The 22,221-nt window shown below is 45.3% G+C and overlaps 1 protein-coding gene across 1 annotated transcript in view; it reads right to left on the bottom strand.

Moving 5' to 3' along the window:
- The window catches only part of LOC126176446 (steroid transmembrane transporter SLC22A24-like), a 115,654-nt gene that overhangs the window by 64,540 nt on the left and 28,893 nt on the right, over positions 1-22,221 (bottom strand). The window lies entirely within an intron of this gene.

Here is a 22,221-nt window from a genome sequence, read left to right as displayed (position 1 = left end):
TTTCGCTCACATATGTGTGAATATCCCACACTTCCGTGATCACACCACAGAATGGCGTGAAACAGGAGGATTGTAAAATCATAAGAACCACTTGCTGCTTTGCATCACATTCAGATTTCGTCGTAAGTATTTGAACGGTACCTAGTGGTTCCACCGTAAACACCAGCGTAAAAATTGCAGTCGCACTGCATTCAAACAGGTGAGAACACATTTAATGGCGTTACTAGCTCACGATGTCCTTAGGATTTAAGCATCAGTGAGATGTCAGCGGTATCAAAGAGTGCAAGGAACATCGTCCTATTGCTCATCGCACTGTAAACTGTCGTTTACGACCATGAAACACGTGGGAATCGACGTCCCCAAGGAAAGGGGTGATTTCACTGACACCGCTTTTGAAACCCCCTGAAGCCTTTTCGTGCCGATTCTGACATCCAAACCTCCACATGTCAATCAGATCGGTACAAAGCTTTCTTTATCGATAGAGTATCAACCGAAACTCCGATTTAGTTCGCGCTATGTGCCGTCGTCCAACAGAATATACCGTTGTATGAGTGAGAGTTTTGTAAATCTCTTATCGGTGGGTTGCTACTGTGTGAGGTCCCACACGTCCCGCATTCAAACCCCACTAGTGACAATTTATTTTAACTGTTTACGTGTGAAACTGTTATATGGGAGAACATTTTCCTGGCATGTAAAAGGCTTTTCCGCAGTTCGCAGTTTCATGCATAATACAGTAAAAAAAAAAGTGATAATTAGGATTGGAACTCAAGACACTTTATGCAACGATCCAACTCTCGACCAACTTCCCCACGGGAGCTGTGCATGTATGTAACTCACAGTTACGCTTTTCTTGTGCTCCGTAGTTCTAGTGTTGCAATCAATTAACGTTTACGCCCGTTCTACTGGACGACAGCACAATAGTACGAACTACACTCATGATCATAAATTAAGGATAATTGCAGAATGTCGTGCCATAGGCACAAAGGGAACATAAACGACACAGATCTTTAAGTCCACGGTATTCGTGATAAGTTGAGAAAATCGTCCCGAAAGACATGTGCTACAAAACGCCACTGTTTCCTGCGCATGTACCCCGACATCAATATGGGATATGATCACCACGCACATATACACAGGCCGCATAACGGTTTGGCATACTCTGGATGAGGTGGTCGAGCAGGTGCAGGGGTATAGCCTCCCATTCTTGCACCAGTGCCTGTCGGAGCTCCTAGGGGTTTGAAGACGTGCAGCGATACGTCGACCGAGAGCATCCCAGACGTGCTCGATGGGGCTTAGGTCTGGAGAACAGGCAGGCCACTCCATTCGTCTGATATCTTCTGTTTCAAGGTACTCCTCCACGATGGCCGCTCGGTGGGGCCGTGCGTTACCATCAATCTGGAGGAAGGTGGGACCCACTGCACCCCTGAAAAGGCGGACATACTGGTGCAAAATGACGTCCCAATACACCTGACCTGTTACAGTTCCTCTGTCAAAGACATGCAGGGGTGTACGTGCACCAATCATAATCCCACCCCATACCATCAAACCACAACCTCCATACAGGTCCATTTCAAGGACATTAAGGGATTGGTATCTGCTTCAGCGTTCATGCCAGATGAAAACCGGGCGAGAATCACTGTTCAGACTATACTGGGACTCGTTCGTGAACATAACCTGGGACCAATGTTCCAATGACCATGTACTGTGTTCTTGACACCAGGCTTTACGGGCTCTCCTGTGACTTGGGGTCAGTGGAATGCACCTTGCAGGTTTGCAGGCGAACCATGGCTGTTCAGTCGTCTGTAGACTATGTGTCTGGAGACAACTGTTCCAGGGGCCTGCAGTACTCCGTGGCCGTCTGCGGGCACCGATGGTGAGATATTAGTCTTCTTGTGATGTTGTACACTGTGGACATCCCGTACTGTAGCGCCTGGACACGTTTCCTGTCTGCTGGAGTCGTTGCCATAATCTTGAGATCACACTTTGTGGCACACAGAGGGCCTGTGCTACGACCTGCTGTGTTTGACCAGCCTCCATTAGCGCTAGTATTTTACGCCTCATAATGTCATCAGTATGTGTTCTTTGAGCCATTTTCAACACACTGTCACCATTTGAACGTCTGAAAACGTCTGCACACTCACTCGCTGCACCGTACTCTGACATGCACCAATACACCTCTGCGTATGTGGACTGCTGCCAGCGCCACCGTGCGACGAACGCAGGTCAAATGCACCGCATTATCATACCCCGAGGTGATTTAAACCCGCAAACCGCCCACCAGAGCGTTGTTTCACCATGTATCAGGATTATTCTTAATTCATGAGCATGAGTGTACATCGGAGTTTTGGTTAATAATGTATTGACGTACAGCGTTTGGTACAGATCTGACTGATATCTGGAGGTTTTGGTCTGAACGGCGGTGTGTCTGGAATGTTTTCTTCGGCCGCTCATAAGAAAACTCCATGATTTAAACGCTGAGCGACGTACTGTAAGAAGGGATGAAATATGAGCAAGAGCGACTGTAACGACTTTCCCATCGTGTAGCGTTGGGCAGAATTGTGGTGAACCATTATTAACTCACTTTGCACTCCACTTGAACTTCTGAGCTCTGTCCTTTTTCCGAATGTGCCGACACCTTGCTGTCAGTAGCGTCACCGAGCCCGAGGGTGACGTCACAGGACGCCCCGCTATTGTACCATTACACAGGAAGGTTATATGCATCTTTGAGCTAAATTTCGAACTTACGCGTCGCAATGGGAGACAGTTACGGTGTTTCAAAAAACTGAGCATTTAATCGTGTTGCACAGTCTAGTATATAAGATACATGTTGCTACCTGATCGCGAAATAAAAAATTAATAAGCCAGAACTATGCGACACACTACAATCAGGAATGTGTGCAATGTTCATCCTACACAGCTTGACTTGAGAATAAAAAAAAAAAAATAAAAAAAAAACAAACAAACCTGTGGACGTGTATTGCGACTTGACAGAAATGAAAAGCGCAGATATTTCTTCTCTGGAATAAATCATCATGGATAACGAGATTTGGTGTTATCAATATGAACGTATCACAAAACGACAAAATGCAGAATGTGTCTCTGATGGTTCACCAAGACCGAAGAAGGAGGGCTATGTGTGAAGCGTTCAGTGAATTCGAAAGTAAAATCTATGTATCGACTTGACAGAAAATCCAAGGAAGTTCTGGTCTTACGTTGAATCAGTAAGTGGATCGAAACAGCATATCCAGACACTCTGGGATGATAATGGCATTGAAACAGAGGATGTCAAGCGTAAAGCTGAAATACCAAACACCTTTTTTCCAAAGCTGTTTCACAGAGGAAGACAGCACTGCAGTTCCTTCTCGAAATCCTCGCACGAACGAAAAAATGGCTGACATCGAAATAAGTGTCCACGGAATAGAAAAGCAACTGGAATCACTCAACAGAGGAAAGTCCACTGGACCTGACGGGATACCAGTTCGATTCTACACAGAGTACACGAAGGAACTTGGCCCCCTTCTAACAGCAGTGTACCGCAAGTCTCTAGAGGAACGGATGGTTCCAAATGATTGGGAAAGAGTACAGCTGGTTCCAGTTTTCAAGAAGGGTCGTCGAGCAGATGCGCAAAACTATAGAACTATATCACTGACATCGATCTGTTGTAGAATTTTAGAACATGTTTTTTGCTCGCGTATCATGTCGTTTCTGGAAATCCAGAATCTACTCTGTAGGAATCAACATGGATTCCGGAAACAGCGAACGTGTGAGACCCAACTCGCTTTATTTGTTCATGAGACCCAGAAAATATTAGATACAGGCTCCCAGGTAGATGCCATTTTCCTTGACTTCCGGAAGGCGTTCGATACAGTTCCGCACTGTCTCCTGATGAAAAAAGTAAGAGCCTACGGAATATCAGACCAGCTGTGTGGCTGGATTGAAGAGTTTTTAGCAAACAGAACACAGCATGTTGGTCGCAATGGAGAGACTTCTACAGACGTTAAAGTAACCTCTGGCGTGCCACAGGGGAGTGCTATGGGACCATTGCTTTTCACAATATATATAAATGACCTAGTAGATAGTGTCGGAAGTTCCATGCGGCTTTTCGCGGATGATGCTGTAGTATACAGAGAAGTTGCAGCATTAGTTAATTGCAGCCAAATGCAGGAATATCTGCAGCGGATAGGCACTTGGTGCAGGGAGTGGCAAGTGACCCTTAACATAGACAAATGTTATGTATTGCGAATACATACAAAACAAGGATCCTTTATTGTATGATTATATGATAGCGGAACAAACACTGGTAGCGGTTACTTCTGTAAAATATCTGGGAGTATGCGTACGGAACGATTTGAAGTGGAATGATCATATAAAATTAATTGTTGGTAAGGCGGGTGCGAGGTTGAGATTCATTGGGAGAGTCCTTAGAAAATGAAGTCCATCAACAAAGGAGGTGGCCAACAAAACGCTCGTTCGCCCTATGCTTGAGTAATGCTCACCAGTGTGGGATCCGTACGAGGTTGGGTTGACAGAGGAGATAGAGAAGATCCAAAGAAGAGCGGCGGGTTTCGTCACAGGGTTATTTGGTAAGCGTGATAGTGTTACGGAGATGTTTAGCAAACTGAAGTGGTAGACTCTGCAAGAGAGGCACTCTGCATCGCGGTGTAGCTTGCTGTCCAGATTTCGTGAGGGTGCGTTTCTGGATGAGGCATCGAATATATTGCTTCCGCCTACGTATACCTCGCGAGGAGATCACGAATGTAAAATTAGAGATATTCGAGCGCGCACGGAGGCTTTCCGGCTGTCGTTCTTCCCGCGAACCATACGCGACTGGAACAGGAAAGGGAGGTAATGACAGTGGCACGTAAAGTGCCCTCCGACACACACAGTTGGGTGGCTTGCGGAGTATAAATGTAGATGTGGATGTAGAAGGTGCGAATGAGAATCGTAAGTTGAACAAAATCCCAAAGAAGGACTTTTGTGACAGTTTCACATGGTTGTATGAATGTTCTGCGTGTTGCAGTCAATTTGGGACGGTCTGTGTAGACACCTGAAGCATTAAAATCACCATCTTAGGTTCTCTATATTTTTCATTAATCCAGCTGCAAGCTGCCGACTCTAACTAACCTCAATAGGGTCATTTTAATAATGTCTCGGCTGGACCGACTGAGAGACAGATTGCTCTCTATGAACTCAGACATGGAAAAAGATCTGTCGCACAAGGATCGAATAATAAGAAATATTTGGGCCACGTGGATGAGTCATGGATGTTGGTTCTTAGAAAAACTCTCTGTCAGGCACTTAAACGTGAATTTTAATAATGTAGATGTAGTTAATTAAGGATTATTAACTGGAGGGGTCAACCATCTACTGCATTGAAGGCCTTGGTCGAAATTGAACCTAACGCTCTTAGAGTGCACACATATGAGAAAATGGAAAAACTACCTATTAATAAAAATAGCAAATACAAAACAAAAGTGTTAACAAACATTGAACATAGTTGCTTATTAAATAAATATTAGAATGGTTTGCAAAGCCTACAAGGGATAGGTGGGATAAAAGTGATTGTCATCCCAACAGATGGTTCTCTAAAATTCATTATCACGGCTGGACGCGCAGTGATTGCTCAGACAGAACCAGAAAACAAGGATTAGATTGCATAAGCAAATCCTTAAAACCGTTCAGTCAAGGCTGAGTCCATGGCTACGATACTACACTACTGGCCATTAAAATTGCTACAAAACGAAGATGACGTGCTACAGACGCGAAATTTAACCGACAGGAAGAAGATGCTGTGATATGCAAATGATTAGCTTTTCAGAGCATTCACACAAGGCTGGCGACGGTAGCGACACCTACAACTTGCTGACATGAGGAATGTTACCAACATATTTCTCATACACCAACAGCAGTTGACCGGCGTTGCCTGGTGAAACGTTGTTGTGACGCCTCGTGTAAGGAGGAGAAATGCGTACCATCACGTTTCCAAGGTCGGATTGTGGCCTATCGCGATTGCGGTTTATCTTATCGCGACATTGCTGCTCGCGTTGGTCGAGATCCAATGCTTTGCACTCACAGATAAAACTAATTAGGTAGTGGCAGCGCTCTAAGTGTTCACTTGTCATGTTAACATTATCTTGTCTTTGTTTGTCCATAGGCGGTGTAGGGTATGTACTGCGAAGCATTCTACGTTGTCTGGAAGGAAGCAGCCGGCCGCTGTGGCCGATAGGTTCTAGGCGCTTCTGTTGGGAACCACGGGGCTGCTACGGTCGCAGGTTCGAACCCTTATTCGGGCATGGATGTGTGTGCTGACCTTATGTTAGTTAGGCTTAAGTAGTTCTAAGTCTAGGGGACTGATGACCTCAGATGTTAAGTCCCATAGTGCTTAGAGCCATTTGAACCATTTTTTTGAAGGAAGCAGATACAGTATGCTAAATTATGTGTTAACCTCACATGGACGAGGAGGTCACTAGAGTAAAAGCACAAACTAGGCTAGGGGAAGGCTAGAACAGGAAAACAGCCGTCTCATTAAAAAAAAAAAAAGATCAGGAAATTTTTTTCAACTATCTACAAAACCACAAGAAAAACCTAAATGTGGAACACGAAAAGGAGATTTAGACTACTACACTACTGGCCATTAAAATTGATACACCACAAAGATGACGTGCTACAGACGCGAAATTTAACCGACAGGAAGAAGATGCTGTGATATGCAAATGATTAGCTTTTCAGAGCATTCACACAAGGTTGGCGCCGATGGCGACACCTACAACGTGCGGACATGAGGAAAGATTCAAAAAATGGCTCTGAGCACTATGGGACTTAACGTCTGAGGTCATCAGTCCCCTAGAACGCAGAACTAATTAAACCAAACTAACCTAAGGATATCACACACATACATGCCCGAGGCAGGATTCGAACCTGCGACCGTAGCAGTCGCGCGGTTCCGGACTGAAGCGCCTAGAACCGCTTGACCACAACGGCCGGAGAGGAAAGTTTCCAACCGATTTTTCATACACAAACAGCAGTTGACCGGCGTTGCCTGGTGAAACGTTGTTGTGATGCCTCGTGTAAGAAGGAGAAATGCGTACCATCACGTTTCCGACTTTGATAAAGTCGGATTGTAGCCAATGGCGATTGCGGTTTATCGTATTGCGACATTGCTGCTCGCGTTGGACGAGATTCAATGACTGTTAGCAGAATATGGAATCGGTTGGTTCAGGAAGGTAATACGGAACGCCGTGATGGATCCCAACGGCCTCGTATCACTAGCAGTCGAGGTGACAGGCATCTTATCCGCATGGCTGTAACGGATCGTGCAGCCGCGTCTCGATCCCTGAGTCACCAGATGGGGACGAAAAAATGGTTCAAATGGCTCTGAGCACTATGGGACTCAACATCTGTGGTCATCAGTCCCCTATAACTTAGAACTACTTAAACCTAACTAACCTAAGGACATCACACACATCCATGCCCGAGGCAGCATTCGAACCTGCGACCGTAGCGGTCACGCGTTTCCAGACTGACGCGCCTAGAACCGCACGGCCACACCGGCCGGCAGATGGGGACGTTTGCAAGACAACAACCATCTGCACGAACAGTTCGATGACGTTTGCAGCAGCATGGACTATCAGTTCGGAGACCATGGCTGGGGTTACCCTTGACGCTGCATCACAGAGAGGAGCGCCTGCGATGGTGTGCTCTACGACGAACCTGGGTGCACGAATGGGAAAACGTCATTTTTTCGGATAAATCCAGGTTTTGTTTACAGCATCGTGATGGTCGCATCCGTGCTTGGCGACTCACTTCTTGTTCGCATTGACGGCACTTTGAACAGTGGACGTTACATTTCAGATGTGTTACGACCCGTGGCTCTACCCTTCGTTAGATCCCTGCGAAACCCTACATTTTAGCAGGATAATGCACGACCGGATGTTGCAGGTCCTGTACGGTCCTTCCTGGATACAGAAAATGTTCGACTGCTGCCCTGGCCAGCACATTCTCCAGATCTCTCACCAATTGAAAACGTCTGGTCAGTTGTGGTCGAGCAACTGGCTAGTCACAATATGCCAGTCACTACTCTCGATGATCTGTGGTATCGTGTTGAAGCTGCATGGACAGCTGTACCTGTACACGCCATCCAAGCTCTGGTTGACTCAATGCCCAGGCATATCAAGGCCGTTATTACGGCCAGAGCTGGTTGTTCTGGGTACTGATTTCTCAGGATCTGTGCACCCAAATTGAACTTCTCAAGCAATGTGCGATGGGGCCCCATCTTGTATGAAAGCTGTTGAGCTCAATGTGTCTCTCTCTTGTAGGGCGGGTATGACATGCTGGTGAAGCATGTCGCAGTAATGCTGCCCAGTCACACTGCACGTCTTTGGCCCTTGAGCGCTAACTTGTTAAAAAAAGAATTAGCCGACCCACAGGATGTTCAATTGTCGCGACACAGTCGCACACTGCCTGTCAATCGGGAATTGAGCGCAGCGTTGTCTGCCATAGCAACAGCGATTTCATCAACCACCTGTGGTGCAACCAGTCGTTGGTTCAAATGGTTCAAAGCACTATTGGACTTAACTTCTGAGGTCAGCAGTCCCCTAGAACTTAGAACTACTTAAACCTAACTAACCTAAGGACATCACACACATCCATGCCAGAGGCATGATTCGAACCTGCGAACCGCTCGGCCACCCCGGCCGGTTCAGTCGTTGGCCTCTTCCGGGAGCGACGCCCAGTTCTCAAGTTGATTCGAACTTTTTCATCATGTTTCGCATAGCAAGTGGACAAAGAGGTTCCTTCCGTAATCCTTTCAGCCGACGATATTCTCGACGTTGCAGCTGCAGCATTACTGTTGTTTTGATAATAGAGCTTCATCAATAGTGCCCTGCTCCATTAGTTGAAGCTCATATTGACACTTCAACAAGCGCACTGCGACTGGTCAGGTATGTAAGACTATGAATCACGATGACTGAGCACGGCACCTGGTGGCTATAGTTAGAACTGGACGGTGTCGCTGTGACACACAGAAATCATGCACCCCTTACTCTGGACATTAATGCTGCTAAGTCTGGTACTCTTACGATAATTAGTTTCCCTGTTATAATGTGTTTAGTAGGGGAAGTTAAATTATAACCACCCTGTAGATAACTCTGAATTTTGAGGCAGGAGTCGTTTCTCGTCACCGGAAACCAGCACCACCACGCCAGATAACGAGAAGACTGGGCACTACCAGTGGTAGCCATGGGTTCGAGACCAGGCTGTGCCTACTGCCAGCGTTAAGTCCTTCACGAGACTAGGTGCCACAGCCGTGCCAAACTGCCATCCATGCCTGTTGCTGCCGACACTGACTTCCCAGTGGCACTTGGCACCAAAGTGTGAGCCGCCATCTGACTCCTGTCCAGAGCAGAGTGAGGAGCTATGTGGGCACCATGACGTTGAAGAAAGTGGTGCATTGCTAACTGAGACGTGTGTGGCTCGTGTTCCCGCCATCATGTATTTTACACCTTGTTTTTTAACGTACTTCCACCTCACTACGTTAATTTAAATTACTGCTGTCACTGAGTTGCTGCTTTGCCTGACCTTGAGTGGCGCTAGCAGCGCGTTTCGATATATCCCCTCTCGTAGAATCTTTGCGCGACTGCTATTACTTCCCGGTTATTGCCTGTCGTAGGGGGTTCGGGTCGCGAGTTCGGGTCTGCAAGTCAGTTGGAACGCGTCTGGAGTGCAGTCCGATCTGCCAGTCGGGGAGTTGCAATGCGGCACTAGTGCAGTCGAGTAGGAGCAGCAGTGAGGTCTACGTCGACATGGCTCGCCCGACCATTGCCGCCACGCATCACCTGAGCCAGACCATGGTCCTGGTGGATCGTCAGTCGGTCGTCCTACCGGACGACGCGTTTTGGCTCACCGATCATTCTTGAGTCGGCTGTGTGTGTGCGCATCGTCTTCCGATTTGTCTTCGTGCGTCCTTAGTTACTGTTGGGTATTGTTCAGGACTTCGTGCAAGTGTTTTTCAGGTTGTGTGTGTAGTTCGCGTTATTTCCACTGATGACTGTTTTAGATGTTGTCGGCATTCTGGGAGGAGTCGGTCGGTTGCTGCAGACCAGGGAAGTTATCTCCGCGCGGTGCAGTTGGCTGGGTCCGCTGGCGGTCCCTGTTTAGTGTCGGGGCGTGTGTGGAGCTGTCCGATCGCTACGAGCTTCGTGGTTCACCGACCCAGGACGTCAAAGTTCAGTGGTGGTTTCAACTACCCAAGTCACATGCATTCATGTTGTGTGGTTCGTTTCGGTGGTTCGCTGTGGGGAGGTTTTCCTGTGAGCAACACCAAGTGTTACTATTGTTGAAATTTAGCCTCCATGCTGCGCAATTAACTATATTGGTTGACTATAATTCGAGTGCACTAGCGGAATTTTCTGCCTTTTGACCGTTAGTGTTCCGGTTACCTGCCCTGGCCACTAACATAATTTCAGGCAGCGTCCTTTCCTCACCTATTGTTGCTGTCCAACATGGACAGCTAATACATATTTCAGGGTTCGTAACCTTTTGTGTTTGAGTTCTCATATACTGATTGGTGGCAAGCAAGTCGTTGTGTCAGTCGGTCCGTGGCTGTCCCCTGGTTGGGTTCCGATGGATCAAGTGTAGTTGGGCTCACCACCTGTCTCACCTAAGTGAATGAGGGCAGACCGACCACCCTGGAGACTTCCGAGTGCCGTTTTCTTTATTGTACTTCTGACTGCTGTTTAATTGTCAGTTAATTGCCAATGATTTAAAAATTCTTGTTTTTACTGGACTTTATGTATTTCGAATTTTGAAAAATCAATTGTGCGCCTTAAGCCGCTTAAAACCTTATTCTTGAAATTATCCTTTAAGGAAAAACATTGAGGCCTTCTGAATTAAAAGATTATGGTAACATATTTTCAAATTTTCAAATTTAATTGTGGCTCTCAGCTGCTTGTATTACACACTGCATATGTTTGTTCTATCTACTTTTGGCTTGAGGCTTTCCAGCCTAGCTGTGATACCATATATACACTCCTGGAAATTGAAATAAGAACACCGTGCATTCATTGTCCCAGAAAGGAGAAACTTTATTGACACATTCCTGGGGTCAGATACATCACATGATCACACTGACAGAACCACAGGCACATAGACACAGGCAACAGAGCATGCACAATGTCGGCACCAATACAGTGTATATCCACCTTTCGCAGCAATGCAGGCTGCTATTCTCCCATGGAGACGATCGTAGAGATGCTGGATGTAGTCCTGTGGAACGGCTTGCCATGCCATTTCCACCTGGCGCCTCAGTTGGACCAACGTTCGTGCTGGACGTGCAGACCGCGTGAGACGACGCTTCATCCAGTCCCAAACATGCTCAATGGGGGACAGATCCGGAGATCTTGCTGGCCAGGGTAGTTGACTTACACCTTCTAGAGCACGTTGGGTGGCAGGGGATACATTCGGACGTGCATTGTCCTGTTGGAACAGAAAGTTCCCTTGCCGGTCTCGGAATGGTAGAACGATGGGTTCGATGACGGTTTGGATGTACCGTGCACTATTCAGTGTCCCCTCGACGATCACCAGTGGTGTACGGCCAGTGTAGGAGATCGCTCCCCACACCATGATGCCGGGTGTTGGCCCTGTGTGCCTCGGTCGTATGCAGTCCTGATTGTGGCGCTCACCTGCACGGCGCCAAACACGCATACGACCATCATTGGCACCAAGGCAGAAGCGACTCTCATAGCCGAAGACGACACGTCTCCATTCGTCCCTCCATTCACGCCTGTCGCGACACCACTGGAGGCGGGCTGCACGATGTTGGGGCGTGAGCGGAAGACGGCCTAACGGTGTGCGGGACCGTAGCCCAGCTTCATGGAGACGGTTGCGAATGGTCCTCGCCGATACCCCAGGAGCAACAGTGTCCCTAATTTGCTGGGAAGCGGCGGTGCGGTCCCCTACGGCACTGCGTAGGATCCTACGGTCTTGGCGTGCATCCGTGCGTCGCTGCGGTCCGGTCCCAGGTCGACGGGCACGTGCACCTTCCGCCGAACACTGGCGACAACATCGATGTACTGTGGAGACCTCACGCCCCACGTGTTGAGCAATTCGGCGGTACGTCCACCCGGCCTCCCGCATGCCCACTATACGCCCTCGCTCAAAGTCCGTCAACTGCACATATGGTTCACGTCCACGCTGTCGCGGCATGCTACCAGTGTTAAAGACTGCGATGGAGCTCCGTATGCCACGGCAAACTGGCTGACACTCACGGCGGCGGTGCACAAATGCTGCGCAGCTAGCGCCATTCGACGACCAACACCGCGGTTCCTGGTGTGTCCGCTGTGCCGTGCGTGTGATCATTGCTTGTACAGCCCTCTCGCAGTGTCCGGAGCAAGTATGGTGGGTCTGACACACCGGTGTCAATGTGTTCTTTTTTCCATTTCCAGGAGTTATTTTAATTATTTTATTTACTATTAACTGGATTTTTATTTTGTTGATTTTTAAGATTTCTTGTTTGGAGGCCCTCAGCCACGAAATAATTGCCTTTTTGAAACTTGTAGTTCTAAAGGTTGGTTATGTGCCGTTTTGGGTGAAGGTGTTATTAAATTATAATAAATTACAATTTTGAGTGGACCTGACTGACACCTTATTTGGCCCTTTCCCCAATCCTAATCACCTGTTCTGCCCTGCAGGTTTAGTGGGGCGTCTCACTGACATTAATGGCCAGGTCCTCTGAAGTTTGTCAGCCCACCGTGGGACTACTGACAACAATGCTGTGTGCTAGGTCAGCAGCCATGGCAGAAGCTGTTACAAATATGTCAGCTACTTCCAGTGACAACAGAGAGGGGCATGGTCGCCTCGATACATCGTGTACTGAAGTCAATAAAAGTAATTCTTAACTGTCAACAATGTTTATACTGAGCAATTCGATCCCACCACTCACCACCATACCGTTCAGAGTGGTGTCAGGAGGCTGACGTCGCCGCAATATAAGCAGGCCGTTTGACACTCAGCGTGGAAAAATATCACTTTGTGATGGAAGAAGTTAATTATTTGGGCCATATCATTAGTAAAGATGGTGTAAGAACTCATTCTAAGTTGGTACAGGCAGTGCAAGATTTTCCAGTACCAGGAACAACCAAGGAGTTGCAATTCTTCCTGGGCTACAAGAATTATTACAGGAAGTTCAAGAAGGGATTTATGGATATTGGAAAACCACTTACACAATCGTTGAAAGAAGGTGTTAAGTTTGTAGGGTCACAAGAATGTCGTGGATCATTTGTTGAAAATTATGTTAATGTCAAGCCCATTGTTGATGATTCCAGACTCTTAAAAGGAGTTCAAATTATCATGTGATGTATTGAGTCATTCACTTGAGTGTGTTTTAAGTCAGGAAATGGGTGGTGAGGAACATCTTGTTGCCTTTTGCACCAAGACAGTTGACTGGAGTCGAAAGGAATTACTCTATAACAGAGAGAGGCAAGCTTAGGTCGGTGTACAGAGTAACATGCTTCTGGTGTTACCCGCTCGGTAGAAAATTCAAAGCAGTGTAGGACCACATAGCTTTAAAGTGGTTACTAGTTTTGAAGGACCCATCCAGCTGATTAGCAAGGTGTGCATTGAAAGTCATTGAATTTGAGTACAAAGTAATCCACAAACCTGGGAAGAAACATGATAATGTGGGCAGGTTCAGCAGGAATATAGCGGTAATACAGGTCAGAACTAATACTAGGTCAGAACTTTGGGGAATGACAAACAGCACAGAGTGCCTACGAGGAGTGTAGACAGTATGGCTAACAACAGTGGATTATTATGTACAGAAACGAAATTTTGACCACAAGTGGTGGTTCCAGCGAAGTTGAAGCTAGAAGTATGATGCGAAATGCATGATCACACCTTATCGGGCTATAGGGAATGCATAACATCGAATCGGAGAGTGGTAGAAAAGTACTGTTGAAAGGGGAGGTAAGAATGATGTTGACCAGTACGTCAGAAATTGTGTGGGTTGTGCAAAGGCGGCACATTTAAATGAGAAGCAGACACTGTTACAGAGGTTGCCTGAAGCTATTCTGTTTCACTGAGGTGGAGATGTTAGGCCCATTCAACTGAACACCAACAGGTAATCACTTTGTGCTGACTATAATAGACCATTTCAGTATATCCATTGTGGATGACGAACTGAAACTGTGATTTAAATTGGTGTCTTTCTAATTGTTCAACGAACTTGTTCCATTCCTCTGTTAGTTTGTGGATGAAGTGGATCAGTTCTCAATTTTTATACTTTTAACAACAGTCACATCTGGCATGTGTTTTGTCCCCTGGTCTGCAATTATTGTTTATGGCACCTCTGTAAGGTGGCAGAATAAATGGTCAGATTCGCACCTTACATGAGAGCTTTATACATCGCAATGAGAAGGTGAATATGACACCTGACTTAAATCGGAGGTTATGAGAACATTTGCCTATCAGTATGTAATGCAAAAAGGGATGACAGTCAATTGACGGTAATTAACACAACGTTCCTATATAATGCATGTCTTTGAGTGGAAGGTGGAACAGGCAATGCGAGTCGTTTTTAGTTTGAAAAGCCAGGTGGACAATGGTGTAGTGAAGGTGCGTGCTGCAGGGGTTATGAATGAAACCACTTAAAGGGGTGGCAAGAGGAAGGTTAGCGACTCTGACTAGGTGATTCAGGAGGGAGGACCACGTGTAGTGGCACATCTGCATAAGGGACAGAGAAAAAGCTTTAGAAAGCTGCGTTTCGGAATTCCAACGGGATACAAACAAAAATTAGTTACGCATTTCGATTACATGTCCAGCGAGTGCGACACATGGCAAGGTCAATGTACCATACTTTAGACGTCTACAACGGGCACAAAACATTCGACTGGCGGAAACGCACTAGGAACAAGAAAAATACTGAAGTTTCGACGCAGTTTGATAGAAGGGATATTGTGATTGGTAGAGAGAGTTTCCACAAAATAAGAGGAACGCTCCTAATGGTCGGAAAAAGCGGTGACGTGAAGAATGAATGAACCCAACTGGGGGAGGAAGCTCCGCCATGAGTAGGACAAGAGAGAAATTTTTGGGGACACTTCTCTTAACTGGCGTCAAGTGCAGAACAGAGCACTTAACGCTTTGCATGGCGCAGAGAAGAAATTTGTGTGGACACTTCGTTCACAGCCGCTACAATCCAGCTAGAGATTAACTGTAGCAACGTTTAGGTCCAACTGTGGAGAAATGAACCAGCCAAATTAGTTAATTGTTTTTGCAAGAACTGAGGGTGCATTATAATATGCATGCTGCTCCAACCATACGCGTGTACATCGCCATGTACTAAGACTAGGGCTGAGATATATTTTCTTCCATAACAAGAAACATAGGGGAGGTTTCTGCTGAAAAATTCAGCAAAGGCCTGATTAGTTTTGTAGGAATTTCAGTGTGAGAGAGCGGCCTTGGAGTCGGCAGCTCGTCGCAGCTTAAGGTAAATACTGCATGCAGAGGCGTAAACTTTGTTGGTTCACCAGCTTGCGTTCACTGTAAGCTCGAGGGGCCTTGGGTAATCTTGCGCTCAAATTTGTCACATAACTAACCATCCACCGTAGATTTAATTGTCATCCTAAGTAGTACCGGATTTAGAACCGGAATCGGATGATTTTCGTAGTACTGACCAACATCATAACGTATGTGTAGGAGCAATTCTGTAAAGAAACTTCCAATTAAAGTTTCATATTATTGTGCTTAGGATTAATATTCTTTCAGAGAGTTAATATTCAATATTGTTGTGTATAGAATTATTTCGCTTTTTGATGTTGGCGGGATGCATTATCCATTGCGCTGTTTTTACGATGTCGAGTTGAAAACTATGTAAAAGTTGTAATTTTATTCTAAAATTTGCGACATTAAACTTGTCATTTCAACTTACACAGTTGTTCTCCATTCTAGAATAAGCCCCCATGTTCACCTCTACATTCAATACACACCTGTTAATCACCAATACCTGCGCTACTGTGATTGTTTGCTGGTTCAGAATAGGCACCATCTGTGTGTAACGAGAAAAATGGTCTATTATTGGCATTTATCTGGTAGTAAATTAAATATGCAACCAGTCGATTTTTTACGATTTATTCAACCGTGAACATGTTTTCGAGCCACTGCAGGCTCATGGACCGTCATGGTGACATGAGGAGAGTGAGGAGCTATGTGGGCTCCATGATGTTGAAGACAGTGGTGTATTGCTGACATTAATGGCCCACGTGGCAATGAAGTAAAGGCAGTGGTGTGTCTGCGGGCAGACGGACTACTGGAGTCAACACATCATGAACAGGAAAGTTCAGACTGGTGTGGTTACCAACGAACTCGCGACTTCGAGGCAGTCGCGAGAACGGTACGTCGATCCGCGGAAGGCAATAAAGCGCGGATCAGAACCAAGTATGAGACACGAGAAGTCGTCACCCAAATGTAGAATATTCAAAGAGTAAGTCCAAACCGAGGTTCGAAGATAGTGAATGGCACACAACGTACAGCTTCACGCAGTACTTTAGATGACTGTCGGGTTATTCCGCTCAGGTTCTGAACGGACTTAGTTGGTTGCCAAGAGCAGTACCAGTGTAAATATTTGGATAAGAACAACTATAATTTTGGCTGAAATTGGAATACTTGGACGACCTTGCTTGTACATTCAGCAACAAGTACTTCAGTAGAAAGCAATATAGTTCAAGAGCTGACGAGCAGAAAGTAGGGAACTTACAGATTAATGTAATAGACACTATCTGATCACCAGTATCCGAACACCCGTAACTGGACGTAAATATAGAGTATGTCGAGCCTTCTTCTTTACGACGACTTGATCTCAGCTGGGGATACTTTCGTAAGGTGCCTGAATGTCTGTGGACGAATGGCAGCACATTCTGCCTCAAGAACTGAAATCAGAAAAGATAGTTATGTTGGACGCTGGGGTCTGGAGCGAAATTGACGTTCTACCTCATCCCAAAGGTGTTCCATTGGCTTCAAGTCAGTGCCCTGGGCTTACCAGTTTATTTCAGAGATGTGACTGTCCGCAAACCATTGGCACACAGATGCTGCTTTATGACAAAAAATGGTCCAAACGGCTCTGAACACTATGGAACTTAACATCTGAGGTCCTCAGTCCCCTAGAACTTAGAACTACATAATCCTAACTAACCTAAGGACATCACACACATCCGTGCCCGAGCCAGGATTCGAACCTGCGACCGTAGCGGTCGCGCGGTTCCAGACTGAAGCGCTTATAACCGCTCGGTCACACCGGTCGGCCTTTAAGACAGAGGGCACTGTCTTGCTGATAAAAGTAATCATTGCATTCGAACTGTTCCTCTACTGTACGTAATACACAATGTTGTAAAATGCGTTCGTGTCCTTCCCTTTCTTAAGTGCAATAAGGGGACTATACCCTACCGATGAAAAACACTTTCGCCTCCTCTGTACTTCGCTGTAGGTAAAGTTTTCCAGGTTTTTTTCCAAACCCAATCCCTTCTATAGAATTTTCACAAGATATAGCGCGACTCATCAGTTCAGATCACTCTTTTCCAGTTATCCATTGCCTAGTGGCGTCCTCTTTACACCACCTCTAGCTTCGCTTAGAAATGACTACGGAAATGTTTACGCTGTTATTTTTAACTTCCTATGCACGGTCATTGCTCTTGCTGCACTCTTGGGAGCAACTTGCAACACACGAGTGACTCCTTTCGCGGATTTCATGCGATGTTTTACAACCACCTTCAGCTCCCTCGTTACTCAGGTGACATCCAATGAGCAGCCCACGTTCGAAATCACTCAGTTCTGACCGGTTCGACGTGGCCCACCACGAATTTCTCTCGCGTGCCAACCTCTTCATCTCAGAGTAGTAATTGCAGCCAACCAGCCAACGTCCTCAATTATTTGCTGAATGTATTCCAATCTCTGTCTTCCTCTACAGTTTTAGCCCTCTACAGCTCCCTCTAGTACCATGGAAGTCATTCCCTGATGTCTTAACGGATGTCCTTATCAGTGTTACCCATATGTTCCTTTCCTCTCCGATTCCGCGCAGAACCTCCTCATTCCTTATCAGTCCACCTAATTTTCAACATTCGTCTTAGCACCACATCTCAAATGCTTCGATTCTCTTCTGTTCCGGTTTTCTCCTGAGACCATGTTTCACTACCACACATTGCTGTTCTCCAGACAAACATTCTCAGAAATTTCTTCCTCAATTTAAAGCCTATTTTTGATCCTAGTAGATTTCTCTTGGCCTGGAATGCCCTTTTTGCTATTGCTAGTCTGCTTTTGATATCCTCCTTGCTCCGTCCGCCATTGGTTATTTTGCTGCCTAGGTAGCTGAATTCCTTAACTTCAACTGCTTCAGACAATCAATCTTGATGTTAAGTTTCTCGCTGTTCCCATTTCTGCTACTTCTCATTACTTTCGCCTTTCTTTGATTTACTCTCAATCCATATTCTGTACTCATTAGATTGTTCATTCCATCCATCAGATCATGTGAAGCTAACGTTTTAGACCTCATAGCAACAAATAGACCGGAACTTTTCGACTCCGTGAATGTAGAAGAGGGTATCAGTGATCATAAGTCAGTGGTTGCATCAATGACTACAAGTGTAATAAGAAATGCCAAGAAAGTAAGGAAAATATATTTGCTTAACAAGAGTGATAGGGCACAAATCGCAGAATATCTGAGTGACCACCATCAAACGTTCATTTCTGAGGAAGAGGATGTGGAACAAAAATGGAAAAAATTCAGAAACATCGTCCAGTACGCCTTAGATAAGTTCGTACCGACTAAGGTCCAAAGCGAGGGGAAAGATCCACCGTGGTATAACAATCATGTACGAAAGGTACTACGGAAACAAAGAAAGCTTCATCATAGGTTTAAGAGTAGTCGAATCATAGCTGATAAGGAAAAGCTGAACGAAGCGAAAAAGAGCGTAAAGAGAGCAATGAGAGAAGCATTCAACGAATTCGAACATAAAACATTGGCAAACAATCTAAACAAGAACCCTAAAAAGTTTTGGTCATATGTAAAATCGGTAAGCGGATCTAAATCCCCTATTCAGTCACTCGTTGACCACGATGGCACCGAAACAGAGGACGACCGAAGAAAGGCAGAAATACTGAATTCAGTGTTCCGAAACTGTTTCACTGCGGAAAATCGTAACACGGTCCCTGACTTCAGCCGTCGCACGGACGCCAAAATGGAAAATATTGAAATAAACGATATCGGAATTGAAAAACAACTGCTATCACTTAGTAGCGGAAAAGCATCCGGACCAGACGAGATACCCTTAAGATTCTACAGTGATTATGCTAAAGAACTTGCCCCCTTTCTATCAGCAATTTATCGTAGATCGCTGGAAGAACGTAAAGTACCTAGCGACTGGAAGAAAGCGCAGGTCGTTCCCATTTTCAAGAAGGGTCATAAATCAGATGCGAATAATTATAGGCCTATTTCGCTTACGTCAATCTGTTGTAGAATAATGGAACATGTTTTGTGTTCTCGTATTATGACGTTCTTAGATAATACAAATCTCCTTCATCATAACCAACATGGATTCCGCAAACAGAGATCATGTGAAACTCAGCTCGCCCTATTTGCCCAAGAAATTCACAGTGCCGTAGACACTGGCGAGCAGATTGATGCCGTATTCCTGGACTTCAGGAAGGCATTTGATACGGTTCCGCACTTACGTTTAGTGAAAAAAATACGAGCTTACGGAATATCGGACCAGGTTTGTGATTGGATTCAGGATTTCCTAGAAGAAAGAACACAACATGTCATTCTTAACGGTTCAAAATCTGCAGATGTAGAGATAATTTCGGGAGTACCGCAAGGAAGCGTGATAGGACCTTTATTGTTTACAATATACATAAATGACTTAGTTGACAACATCGGTAGCTCCGTGAGGCTATTTGCAGATGACACGGTTGTCTACAAGAAAGTAGCAACATCAGAAGACTCGTACGTACTCCAGGAAGACCTGCAGAGGATTAATGCATGGTGCGACAGCTGGCAGCTTTCCCTAAACGTAGATAAATGTAATATAATGCGCATACATAGGGGCAGAAATCCATTCCAGTACGATTATGCCATAGGTGGTAAATCATTGGAAGCGGTAACGACCGTAAAATACTTAGGAGTTACTATCCGGAGCGATCTGAAGTGGAATGATCACATAAAACAAATAGTGGGAAAAGCAGGCGCCAGGTTGAGATTCATAGGAAGAATTCTAAGAAAATGTGACTCATCGACGAAAGAAGTAGCTTACAAAACGCTTGTTCGTCCGATTCTTGAGTATTGCTCATCAGTATAGGAGCCTTACCAGGTTGGATTAATAGAAGAGATAGACATGATCCAGCGAAAAGCAGCGCGATTCGTCATGGGGACATTTAGTCAGCGCGAGAGCGTTACGGAGATGCTGAACAAGCTCCAGTGGCGGACACTTCAAGAAAGGCGTTACGCAATACGGAGAGGTTTATTATCGAAATTACGAGAGAGCACATTCCGGGAAGAGATGGGCAACATATTACTACCGCCCACATATATCTCGCGTAATGATCACAACGAAAAGATCCGAGATATTAGAGCAAATACGGAGACTTACAGGCAGTCGTTCTTCCCACGCACAATTCGTGAATGGAACAGGGAAGGGGGGATCAGATAGTGGTACAATAAGTACCCTCCGCCACACACCGTAAGGTGGTTCGCGGAGTATAGATGTAGATGTAGATGTAATTCTTCTTCACTTTCATTCAGGATAGCAATGTCATCAGCGAATCGTATCACTGATATCCTGTCACCTTGAATTTTAATTTCACTCCTGAACCTTCCTTTAATCTCCACTATTGCTTCTTCGATGTACATATTGAACAGTAAGGGTGAAAGACTACATCCCTGTCTTACACCCTTTTTAATCTGAGAACTTCGTTGTTGGTCGTCCAATCTAATTATTCCGTCTCGGCTCTTGTACCGTCTCTCTCTATAGCTTACCCCTATTTTTCTCAGAATTCCAAACATCTTGCACCATTTTACATTGTCGAACGCTTTTTCCAGTTGGACAAATCCTATCATCGACCGCAACGTCGGAATTGCCTCTCTGGTGCCTTTACCTTTCCTAAAACCAAACTGATCATCTATCAGATCCTTAATTTTCTTTTCCATTCTTGTGTATATTATTCTTGTGAGCAACTTGGTTACATGAGCTATTAATCTTATTGTGCATTAATTATCGCATTTGTCAGATCTTGCAGTCTTCGGAATGGTGTGGATGATATTTTTCTGAAAGTCAGATGATATGTCGAAAGACTCATACAATCTGCACAATAAAGTGAATAGTCGTTTTGTTGCCACTTCCCCCTATGATGGAATTTTATCTATTCCTTCCGCCTTATTTGACCTTAAGTCCTCCAAAGCTCTCTTAAATTCTGATTCTAATACTGGATCCCCTATCTCTTCTAAATCGACTCCTGTTTCTTCTTCCAGCTCATCAGACAAATCTTTCCCCTCGTAGAGCCCTTCAATGTACTCTTTCCACTTATCCGCTCTCTCCTCTGCATTGCAGTCTTTATCTTATCACCCTTGCTTTTAATTTCCCCGAAAGTTATTTTGACTTTCCTACATGCTGCACCAGTCTTTACAACAAACATTTCTTTTCCGATTTCTTCAGAATTTTCATGCAGCCATTTCGTCTTAGCTTCCCTGCACTTTCTATTTATTTCAAACTTCAGCGACTTTAATTTCTGTATTCCTGAATTTCCCTAAACATTTTTTTACTTCCTTCTTTCATGGATCAACTGACGTATTTCTTTTGTTATCCATGTTGTCTTTGCAGTTACCTTCTTTGTACATGTGTTTGTCTTTCCAACTACTGTGATTGCCCATTTACGAGATGTCCATTTCTCTTCAGTTGTACCAAGTACTGAACTATTCCTTACTGTTGTATCTATAGCCTTAGAGAAGCAAGCGTATCTCGTCATTCCTCAGTACATCCGTATCACACTACTTTGCGTATTGATTCTTCTCGACTAATTTCGTAAACTTTAGCCTACTCTTCGTCACTACCGCATTGTTATCTGAGTCTATATTTGCTCCTGTACGTCTTACAATCCAGCATCTGATTTCAGAACCTCTATCTGACCATGAACTAATCTAATTGAAATCTTCTCGCATCACCCGACCTTTCCAAGTATACCTCCTCCTCT

Source organism: Schistocerca cancellata, chromosome 3 (genome assembly GCF_023864275.1).
Source record: "Schistocerca cancellata isolate TAMUIC-IGC-003103 chromosome 3, iqSchCanc2.1, whole genome shotgun sequence".
In the NCBI taxonomy this organism is placed as follows: domain Eukaryota; kingdom Metazoa; phylum Arthropoda; class Insecta; order Orthoptera; family Acrididae; genus Schistocerca; species Schistocerca cancellata.
Note: the sequence above shows the minus strand (reverse complement) of the source record. Positions and strands in the feature narration are given on the sequence as shown.